The 11,583-nt window shown below is 37.8% G+C and overlaps 1 long non-coding RNA gene across 1 annotated transcript; it reads left to right on the top strand.

The window, feature by feature from the left end:
• The first annotated feature begins 2,682 nt into the window (after positions 1-2,682).
• LOC139117829 (uncharacterized) lies at positions 2,683-11,255 on the top strand. Its single transcript, XR_011548594.1, has 3 exons — positions 2,683-2,743; positions 7,325-7,402; positions 10,826-11,255. It is a non-coding gene; the product is annotated as an uncharacterized lncRNA (long non-coding RNA).
• The last annotated feature ends 328 nt before the right edge of the window (positions 11,256-11,583 follow it).

Genomic DNA, 11,583 nt, shown 5'->3' on the forward strand with positions numbered 1-11,583 from the left:
AGTTTGTTGAGTGCAAATTTCCCCGAAGGTGTCTCAGATTTCCCCGAAGGTATCTTTGTCTACCTTCCTAATCGTAATTCTGATCAAGTATTTCTGACCAACGGGCCGAAGAGCAATATCTATCACTGTCTCCTCTCAAATCATCAGGGGATAACAGCACAATTGGGCCGCGTGAAACGACGCTCGCAGTTTTTTCCCCAAAGAAAGTGTCCCCGTCAATGTACTTTGCTGTTTTTCGCAACATAAAATATGATTGAAGAAGCACTGGTACCTAACAAACATTTCCAATTTGGCCCCTTCATACCCCAGAATGAGTTTAGAGCGAGTTGCCATAACAGGGTATTAACAATAGTTTGTACCTTTTGTCTTTACATACTCTGGAAAGAAAAATATACACGTATAATACATGTATGTTATTGCATATTTTAGTAGATAAGAAAAGGAAAAACTTTAAGAGGTTATATAACAAAATAACCACCTGGCATTAATAAGAACATTAAAAAATGTCGAAGGGTAAAAATGGTTGGTACATTAATTTAAAAGGGAACAAATTGTGTAGCACCCACGTGACATCCCTGAATTATCGAGTAACCTGACAGAAAATCTTAACTTGAAAACAACTTAAAAGTCAGTATGTGATGTTCCATGACCTGCATAAGATTACATCGTCTCCATTAAGCGACTAATAGTCAACACGAGAAGCTGCAATTGCAAATAGAAAAGCATATTCTGTATATGTTAGCACGATCTTGCTGTAATTGCTCTGCAATCGAAAACTCCTAATTCAAATCTCTTGTCATCTTGCAACATAGAAACTTGGCTCTGTTTCTAGCCAAAAGTTTGAGAGTTAAAGACCTTAAATGTTTCTTTTACATCTTGAGAAATATTGCAATGTACAAAAGGAAATAATACTGATGATGGATATTGATCAAATTACCTATGATTGTTTGTTTTGATTTGAAGACGACTATATCTCTATTGTTAGGAAGGACGAAAATGTCATCCCTTTGCAATTGAATGCAAACCGCTACCCTGTGATGTCTGCAAAGATATGCCCTTAATCAAATATGAATTTAAGTCACACCATGGGATAACCGTCTCGCAACCAAATACAACCGGACCGCAATAGTCAGATCTCGATAGAAAGGAATCGCCTAGGTGACGGTTGTGTGACTTGAAACAGCAATCAGAAATTGGGAAGGGTATTCTACTATAGAGTGCGCATGTAAGTTTTCGAAAGGACATACCAGTGATTGGGCATGATCACATTGAACACCGTTTTAATCGATGTGAAGTCGTATTGCTGAAGGATTTCAGTCTAAGTACTGGGATATTATGGAAGTTGTTCCAAATAGGAAACCTTCCACATTTAGTATCAGGACCTTTGACGGTACATTTGATTTCAATGAACTCAGAGTCAATCTGTCAAGCGGAATAATGGAAGACACCGCAACAATAATAAAAACTCCAAAAGCCCTTGAATTGTCAATGACGATGCTTGGGCCTTTAGAATCTAGTTTAGCATTGCAGGCAAATATTAGCAAGGAAAACATTGAACTTAGTAATAAGTCAACAGTTCCGTCTCTTCTGTTAGACATACATAATGTGGTCCAAAACGAACCGGAGACAACAAGATTAACTGCTTTCTACTCTCGAAGATACATTATGTTATTCAATGAATTTAGAAGTCAATCTTTCAAGTCGAGCATGCAAAAAACCGACAACAGCCACACCATAGAGCAAACCTTCATGTGTTTAGCAAAGTAGGCAAATGTTTGTAAGGAAAGCAATAAACTTATTGATAGAACAGTTCTATCTCTCCTGTTTACGAATACATTATGTGATCCAAAAGTGCCGGGAAATAGCAAGACTAGTGTTGCATATTAGCTCCGAGAGGTTTGGCAATGAGCCTCCAAATATTTGCATTTTCATTTGATGATATTTTGATAGAGCAAAGGACATGCTAAGTCATAGATTGTAGTTTTATGCTACTGTGAAGCGATAAACCTCAAAAAGAGGTTCAAGGGTCCATTGAATGAACTACTAAACTACTGCCCAATGAACCACTATTGCCCTCGTAATATTGTTTTCCCCCGAGGGTAGACAACTACAATGTCAGTTTACATATGTAGCTTATTTTTACATCGGACATTAGGCCAAGGTGGCTGCAGGGGAGAAGAAAAATTATTAATATTTGACTATGTTGATATTTCGGCCCATTTACGCAGCCTGGAAAGGCTATCTAATTGGCCGAAGTTCGCAAACTATGTATCTTATTTCTCTGTTGTGTTCATTCAAGTAGTTTTCGTCCTTTTACCGTGAATTAAGGTCAAATTGCGTAGAAATACATGTATGCCAACGGCAAAAAGTGAGAAATATACTTCATATTCCGTAAACCCTTTCGAACTATATCAAAAAACGATTTCATTTATGACCCACTTTAATGTACACTGTTCATTATTTCAAATTCGTTCGTAGCGTAAAATATCAGCTCTGCCACTGAAATAACTTAAAACGCAAATTATAAAGTATAATAAAATAAATAATATATATATATATATATATATATTATATATATATATATATATATATATATATATATATATATATATATATATATATATATAAAACAGTTAACTTTTCACATGACATGGCAACTAACAGATTCCTTCTCATTTAACAGGGATTTTCGATTTTCACAATTGTATATCTTGGAGTGTGGATTGTCACCAGCTGTTTTAATGTAAGTATTCACAATTAGCCATAACCATCGGATATCTAGAATTCCAGTAAATTATCCATCGGAAAGGGCAGTCTTTGTTTGAGTCTTATTTACATATTTTAGTTCAGGCGGGTTAATTAATGAAAGAGCTTCGCTTGATCATGAGATGGATGGTTATGACTCTGCAAGGAGCAAGTGGAGCAAGGGAACACAGATCCAGGCCAAGTTCTGTAATTCGTGCGGGCCATCCCACGTGTGAGTCATATTATCACTGTACCTATCGCAAAATAATGCAACGCCTCGTCGCTCATAAGTTCACCCAGCTCTCGATGGTCTTGCCACCCAGCATACATACCACACATACTATGAATAGCAATAATGCTTTAAAGTATATAATGTCCCGTCACACCACCACATATCCTCAAGTCAAAGCTGTGTCCCAGCAGATTTTGCTCATATAACACTTACATTCACATCACAAGTTCACACATGGCTAAGACAAAAACGTTGACCATCAAGATGTGTATAGTCCTTAGGCTCTGATCATCATCAAGATGTCGAGTAGTGACACTGCAACTATCGATCAGTACGCGACTGACCATATCTCTGAATTTATAGAGATGGAGATCGCAACTTCCCTCAGTTATATCCACCCTGAACTCTTCTCCGCATTCGCCAATGGTGCTACAAGTTTGACAACACAGCATATGTCTAACAGCCTGTTGTCCCCAGACCATATATGCCGGAGCCCTGTAACCAGCATCAGTCATCACCACTGGTCCAGAGCAGCTTGTGGAGCAGACCCACTCCAAACACAGTCTACAGAGTTAACAAGCTTTAACACTACCGCAGAAAGTCGTCACTGTGACTAAACCTACACAACCTGTCATAAATTCAGTCTCTATAATGGCTCACACCACATCCTGAAGTATAGGGTGCAGCTCACAACAATACGACCACCATGGCTGTGCCTTTGGTTCGATAGACTTGACCAGATGGTCGCGTCGAAACATCATGGTGTCTACTTTCCAATGAAAAATCTAAGAGCTGTGGATGCACACCACCCAATCTGCTTTTACTATACATCGAGCAGACAAATCTAAATATTATCTGGCTAACTGCAGTAACTTCATTGAACTTGGTAAACTATACAATGATGCCCTCGCTTAAACAAATCACAGGTCACAAAGACGCATATAGCATTTGACCAAGACAAGCAAGGCATAGCCACATTCACCACCTAAGTCAATTACAAAGTCATCGGTGATTTCAAGACCTGATCACAAAACTTCAACACATTCCTGGTGAATCGAGGTAATTTTTATCACCCACACGTTAAAACACCGACAAAGCGCATCATCGCTTTAGAAGCAGCAGACTAGAAGCCAGGGGCCGGGCTAAGTTATGACAAAGCCCATTACCTGAATGCTTCACAATGTCCATATCAGCTCAACAGTAGCAAACCAGCCCCAGAGCTCCACCTCCTCCAAATCCAACAACACCAACACCTTCTAATTTTAACATGCTTCACCTGTAATCAAGAGTCTCTTCAAATTTGAATGTCCCAATTAAGTACCAGAGAGGTACAATCGGCCCGTATCCCTTGTAAATTCCTAGTGCCAAGAAACCATCTTACTCAATTCAGGTATGGCACTCCTCCAACAATTGTTCCTGCAAGGCCTTCTGTCCCAATTGCAGAAAGTTGCTCTGTGTTCAACAACTTCCCACAATGCCCAACTGCACCAGCCAGGTCATCAATCGCTTAATACTATTTTACGCTTGGAATTCTAAACATATTATGAGAAAGACTGTTGAACATTCAGACTCGATGGCGCCAAGTATAGTTTTATGGCAAGCTACAGAAGGTAACTAATTAGACATATGTCTGCCTAGCAGTCTTTGGAACAGATAAACGTGTTTTATAAGGGATCTGTTTGTAACATATTTGTGTTTATGCAAGATTAGCATAGGCTTCTTCATAGAGGTTGTTGGCGAGTACTGAGGCATTGATCTAATTATCGTAACATTTTATGATATTTAACATTTTAACGAATCCGTTAATATGCCTGACAATTTTATGATCTAAAATACACATTAGGGATTTGAAAATTGAGTAACTGGTAGACACCCTAACTCCTAGAGCATGGACATTCACTGATTAAGCTCTCAGGAAGTAAAGGCAATGTGGAAATAATGCGGCATTAAAAAAACCGTGTCAGATAAAAACAGCTTTTACAAGGAACATTTCTTTATATCTCACTTGCCTACACTGCGGATTTCATAACATGAACTTTTCAATCTGATTTACTGTTTAACCACTTTTTCAGTGATTCAATAGTTTGTCTGTAAAGTATGACGTCCAAAGTAAACGCACAGTTCTTAGATAACACAAGGTCCACTCCTTTCCCTTCTTGTTCTGTCTTTATAAAATTATAGAAGATGAGCATTGTTGATTTTATAAATTCGTATACTGGTGATAAATGATACCGCTTATTCTCCAAAACAATTGTCTTCTCAACTGGGGGAGTATAGAAAAACGATGATCGGTCTCATACGCGAAACGAGGGGTTCACACTAACTGCCCCGGGCCAACAATGTTGTGAAAATACATAAACTACATGATGGTTGTTCTACTGTGGAAGTGGCCATCCTTTAACGCTCACTATACGCATAGTTTCTTTATCAAAATTGTGTTTCCTCCAATTGCAAGTAGACCATCGTACATGCTTTTATTCACGTATTACTTACATTTTTTGTCCAAGATGATCCTTCCTGAAGTTGTAAAGGTTTGTGTTTATGCGACCTGGTAATTTTATTACCTTGTATCATTTGGATAATTTGGTTTGTTTTGAAGTCATATCATGACGATATTCAGATTTGTAAACGTATCAATAACACTCACATATGATCCGATATTTTGTAAAGACAAAAGGACAGGGTCATAATCACTTGAATAATACTTAATTAGCCTGTGTTTCACCCTTCAAAAGGATTAAAGCCAAGGTACCGTTTTTTTAACCATTTAGTTGCCGGCTTGATAGGGAACATCGACTAATTGACTATCATAAAGAATTTATCTGCAATATGCGCGAAATCATAGAAATATATGTGTCGATAGGCGTAGGAGATAAGTCATGAGAGCCATCATCAATTCTTCATCAACCGTTTATGGACCGAGTTCTCGTGAACGATACTTGCCGAGAGTCTTTGCTGTATCATGGGGTCTATGAATAGTCTCTCATAGGTGATTATATGGTTCTAAAATATTAAGGTACTATAGGAAAATGCGTTAACATAAAGATGTATGTGTGTACATCTGACACGAACAGGTAAAGTTTAGACTCCTTGAAATATTAAGAACTTCGTCATAATTATAATTATGGGTTCTTATACAGTACATATCCACAAGTACTTGTGCTCAAGGCGCTTCTCAAGTATTATTACCCCTGGTCCCTGGACCTAATTTGATATCACTCAACTCCCTGGGGAGCAAATTAAACGACATCTCACATGTGCAGCCAATCAGCGCAGCAGACCTAAACTCACAATTTACAACCACTGTCCTACCAGGTGGGGAGGAGCAATGCGTAATAAAGTGCCTTGCTGAAGGACACAACACAATAGGCAAGCCTTGGCTCAAACTCACTATCCTATGATTTTGCGTCCACCACTGAAGCCACAGGCCCATGGTGCCTCCTTTTCATGAAAGGCAAGACTTGAGAATATGTCAGCTTAGGGATCTACTGTCGTCGAAATGTCGCTATTAGTATATATTTGGTTTGTTGATTGTTACGTCTATCTCTATCGATGTTGTCACTATAAATGGTTGAATGTTTATTGAGATATTTGGCGGAAACTTGTGCATATACATGAAAAAGCTAGGTTATGTTTTCGCGTTCTGTTTCTATGGACATTTCAAGTGAATAAAAATCAATCTTGCTGGACAATTTCATTTTATACACTGAGTAACGAAATTGTTACAAAAGTAGCGATACCGGAAGTAAATTTTCTTGTTTCTCTTAGTTTTTAGCGTAATCATCTGGGAATAGACCGAATGAGCTACCTCATTGTACAACTAACCTTTCACAGGTTGATAAATTGAGAGTCATGATCCGGTTCGCGACAGAATTACAGCGTTGCATGTTGCCATGAGACTCAGTGTTACAACAGTAGCCAAATGACATAGTAACTTTCATATACATAGAGCAAGTGTTTCAATCAATTTCGCTCCTACTATTTTCATTGGCTTGATCCACATGTTACCACCATGGCATTCTTCTTCACTCACATCGATATGTAGTTCTGCCTCTTTTTAAAAACGTGTACGGCATTTTCTTTGCTATCATTCTTTTGCTAACATGATCATCGTAATCGTAGGACCAATACCGACACTAATAGTGACCAGTAAGTTGAATGCTGCGGAAAAGACGGAAAATCGTGTAGTCGGATAAAATAACGATGGAAATGATTTTTTGAAGGAGAATGAGATTTTAAATAAAAGTAAATAAAGGTATCATGATGAGGTAGGTGTAAGATAAAGATTAATTCAATCCATTGATAAACCACTATTAACTAATAGTATTCATGCTCGTTTTTTTATAGGTTTATGGTCTGCTTATCGTGCTATCCCAATATCAAGAACTAAAGGCCGGAAGAGGAACAGCGTTATACTATAAAAGGGTAAGCAGAACAAGCCCCCCTATGAAAACCTACTAAAATAAGACAAATGATAACATAGGGATGATTAAATATCATCAATCTAGGTCAGGAATACGTCAATCGAAGCCGTATATCCATAATTCATCAATTTCACAATTGGTTGGTAACTAAGTAGACAACTATTTTTTATGCTTTACACGTACCACACAGACGGTTGTTCTTGTTCACCGCAGGATCATTCATTCTAGGATTTTGACATCTTATACATAGCCCCCAAATCGAATGTGTAATCATATGATGACTTTTATTAACAATGTTCGTTTTCATAATTGCCTATCGTAAAAATTTCTAAATTTAAACACGCTACTGAGATGTAAAACATAGGCGGATATTTTATATCATCAATATGTACCACTCTAGTACTAACGATACCTTCAACCGCAGCTCGCAAATCATCGTCACCGACATTTGCCCTGTGAGGGTTGTAAATTGTCTTGTTTCCAGTGTGAACAGTTCGTTCATTGGCCTACGTATAATTGTGGCTAGTACATATTGTCAGCAAATCTAAGACCCTATTAAACTGATAACACCCCCCTAAAAATCAACTACAAGAACCCCTAAAAACAAACAACAATCAAACAACCCATAGCATATGAGCATTACTCTGCACTAACTATAAATAAGCAAGGCTTTGTAGAATGTAATTATTGTTGCCATACACGTCTCTATGTTTCACACCTTCACAATTTTTCAAGCTTACCTTAAAAGCACGCAGGATCACTTCGCAAAAAATGACTGACCTCCTTATCTTGAACTTCTGAGGCAAGGACTAAAGAGCTACAAATGTGACGAACACCGAATGTCGAATATCCTTGGTGACCCACAAGATAGTTTACAACAGAGCAAAACTGTTGCACGACGATCGATCTTTACTTCTAATTTCTTGCTTTCACGTCTTGAGAAGTTTTGGCATTGATAAAGTAGAAATCAAACGTATCATACACCAAGGAAGCATGTCACAATGGTCCTAAAATCAAACTGTTCAAATAATACACCATTTCATAGTAAGGATCCTTACGAAAATGTTTCAAGCGACGAGCAACTAGGCCTGCCTGAGACATCGCACAGCAAACTCAAAGGATAATCACCGCCAATCATCATGGCATGTGTTCTCAGATTGAACGTAAGAGCAAAGAATCGATCCATCGGTTTTCTTTAGACACTTTTACATTCAAAAATTGTCCAAGTACGCATAAAACGCTCAGAGGTACTTCTAATAACAGGATTACCATAAAGAACATATTACCCATGTCCATGAAGATTTATTTTCATACGATTATCAAAAAGATCTAAAGGTAAAGAATGAAGCAAGTTGTACCGTCTCTCTTCGTTCTCCTTCTTACGCCTTGACGCACATGAAATCTATTTTTATACAGTAGAGGTTTCAAGAAATCCATCTAAGCAGGTAATTCTAACACTATATATAGGGTAGAACATAACTCTCTAACAAAACAGTGCATCCTGAGAGTGACGCATATTAAGATGTACGTCGTTGAATTGGGGAAAACAAGACAAAACAAAACAAAACAAAATCACATAACGGCCTTTATTCTTAGATCACGTTAATAAACTAACAGCTTTTTGTATTGAGTAAACCCGGTTAACAAAAATAGAATTTTACACTTTAATACTATCAGTGGTCGTTTAAAATTTCATAGCAAATGACAAACTTTGGGGCCAGCCGTCATTTTGAAACCCAAATGCCGTTGAGGAAGGACGAACTTCTTTTTTATAGGGGGTCTGGCGTTTTGTTTATTTGACATCATGCGTTCTATACGTTTTACCCTTTTGTTTGCTCAAGTATGTACAGTGAAAATATATATCACAATGCCTATATCTTAGGCATTCCTAGTATTATACGCGTGACTTATCTAGCAATTGGATAAATCAATGAACACCTGGAGTAATTAATCATAGAACAAGATTTTGTGTACGTGAGTGTTCCTTAGTGTCTATTGTGACTTACGTAACTGGTTTTGCAATAGTTTAACGAGAGTTGCTGTTTTTGCTGAATGATGTAGACTGCATCACTTCACCTAGTTATTCTGTATTATTGAAATTTGATATTGTTTCCGCATCTACGAAAGCCTTCCTATATTTTCAGAATGTTAGGGCCGTATAACTGTAATGAGTTGATCCGCGTAACTGCTCAATCTAGCGTAATTTACATTCTGGTAAGAACGCTGTTAGAAATAAAGGTCATGGGAGGTGATTCATATCCTAGGAGTCATTGATTTCATGTGCCTTAATAATATTGACAATAGTGCATCATTTTGGTACATATTGTGATAAAAAACTACTTCATTTGTGGGAATATGTTGTCGAACAATACATTGACTGATGAGGTATCAAAAGTGTTCGGGCCTTCCCAACACGTTTCGTCTACTTGGTATACTGAGTAGCGTCTTTCAGCTTTCTTCAAATCCAAATGATTACTATCGTTGGGTTCAAGCTATACATGCAATATTCCTCCAGTCAGTTATGAGCATGTAGTGAGGCAATGAAAATTAATTAGAGGAGGGTGTCTACAGCTAATGAGAGGTTTTGTCTCGATTTTTTGAATAAAAAAAGTGTGACATTACGAAATTCGTCAAATATCCCGAAGTTATCGCTTCTTCACAAAAGCCGCCATCAATCGACCCTCATTTTATCTCTTTATGCTTGTCGGGATTGCGGTAATTTGTATTTTGAGAGGTAACACGTGTTAAATCACGGTTAGGGGATCCAGAAATGATGATAACTTAAGCAACGCACGCACTGATAAAATGCTTCATTCTCAATTCGAAACATATGGCTACTGATATATTTATACTTCTTTAATCGAACTTCGCTGATTTTTCCAGGATTCTCTCTGTGCTTTTAATCTGTAGCAGTTTAGATTAGTTGTCGCTGCTTTCATAAAGCCCCATAGCTATTTGATAATTTGTATTTTGTTATCACTAAAATTTAAATGACAGCGATGTATACTTGAGATGTGCATATTTATTGTGAGCTCGTATTCCATCACGTTAAGCGCGCTTCTTTTGACTCTAATGGCAGTTGTAATGGGTTCGACAGTATGGCAATATCGCAATAATAATGTTTTGGATGTGGCAATTTCGTCCCTTGACAGACGCGCAGTATCGTGTTTCTCTCGTCTTAGGTGGAAATGCTGCCTAACCACCCTGTGTTCTCGATTAAAACATTTATTCAGTGCCTTGCACGAATACGGATGCAGGGGTTTTCTAACGACATGGCATATAAAGCCCTGGCCTGGTATCAAAAGTCTGGGTATAAAAACATCAGTCTTGTTCGCAAAGGACAGTAAAGCATGAAGTTCTTTTCAAATGAAATCCTGCAGAAGCGAAATATTTGTCTCACCACCTTTTTATCTGTAAAACACAGGCTACAAATGATTCAAAGATTGGACCGAATAAACAGCGTGGACTTACAGAGGGGGCAGAAGAGTCACATCCGGGTTATCCAGAGAAACCAAGCTCAACAACCAATACTCAAGTATAGGGAGATGGATTCGAGTTGACATATTGTGAACATTCCATTTCGGAGCCTTACTCATAAAAATATATATTAAAAATCGTCAGACTGAAGAAAAAGCAAACTTTATCATCATTTCGGAAAGGCAATGACCACCCGTGCTTCGTCGTGTCTTGAAAGCAATTGAAGACGTACTTTCTACCGGGACAAAGCTTTCATCAAGTAGCCCGACCGACGGACTTACTGTTTCCTTGAAACAGCCTAGGCGCGCCGCAACTTTTCCCATATCAAGCCATCTATAAGTAGACAAATTGGATCTTGACTTTGGATTGAAAACTATTGTAGGACGCAAATTTTCCACCACGGGTTAGTAAGAAGAGCGAACTACATCATTTCATTTAGTGTTTGCAATCTTTGCATTTTTCCGATTCAAAACGAAAAAAAAAAACCATTGTCGACAATATTAGTGATAAATAGTTGTTTAAATTGTTTGTTCCGTTACAGCGCCAGTCGTGAGGAAAACTGGCACAATGTCATTAGTGTATTCTAAAAGCCAATGTAACTTCATGGATTTGGCACTAATTCGTTATAATGACTTCAGTCGTGGACACTTCGATATGTAAGAAAGTCATCCTCCCTTTTAACAGATATTCGAGTTACTCATTAGA

The sequence above is a fragment of the Ptychodera flava genome, chromosome 18, assembly GCF_041260155.1.
Source record: "Ptychodera flava strain L36383 chromosome 18, AS_Pfla_20210202, whole genome shotgun sequence".
Classification (NCBI taxonomy): Eukaryota; Metazoa; Hemichordata; class Enteropneusta; family Ptychoderidae; genus Ptychodera; species Ptychodera flava.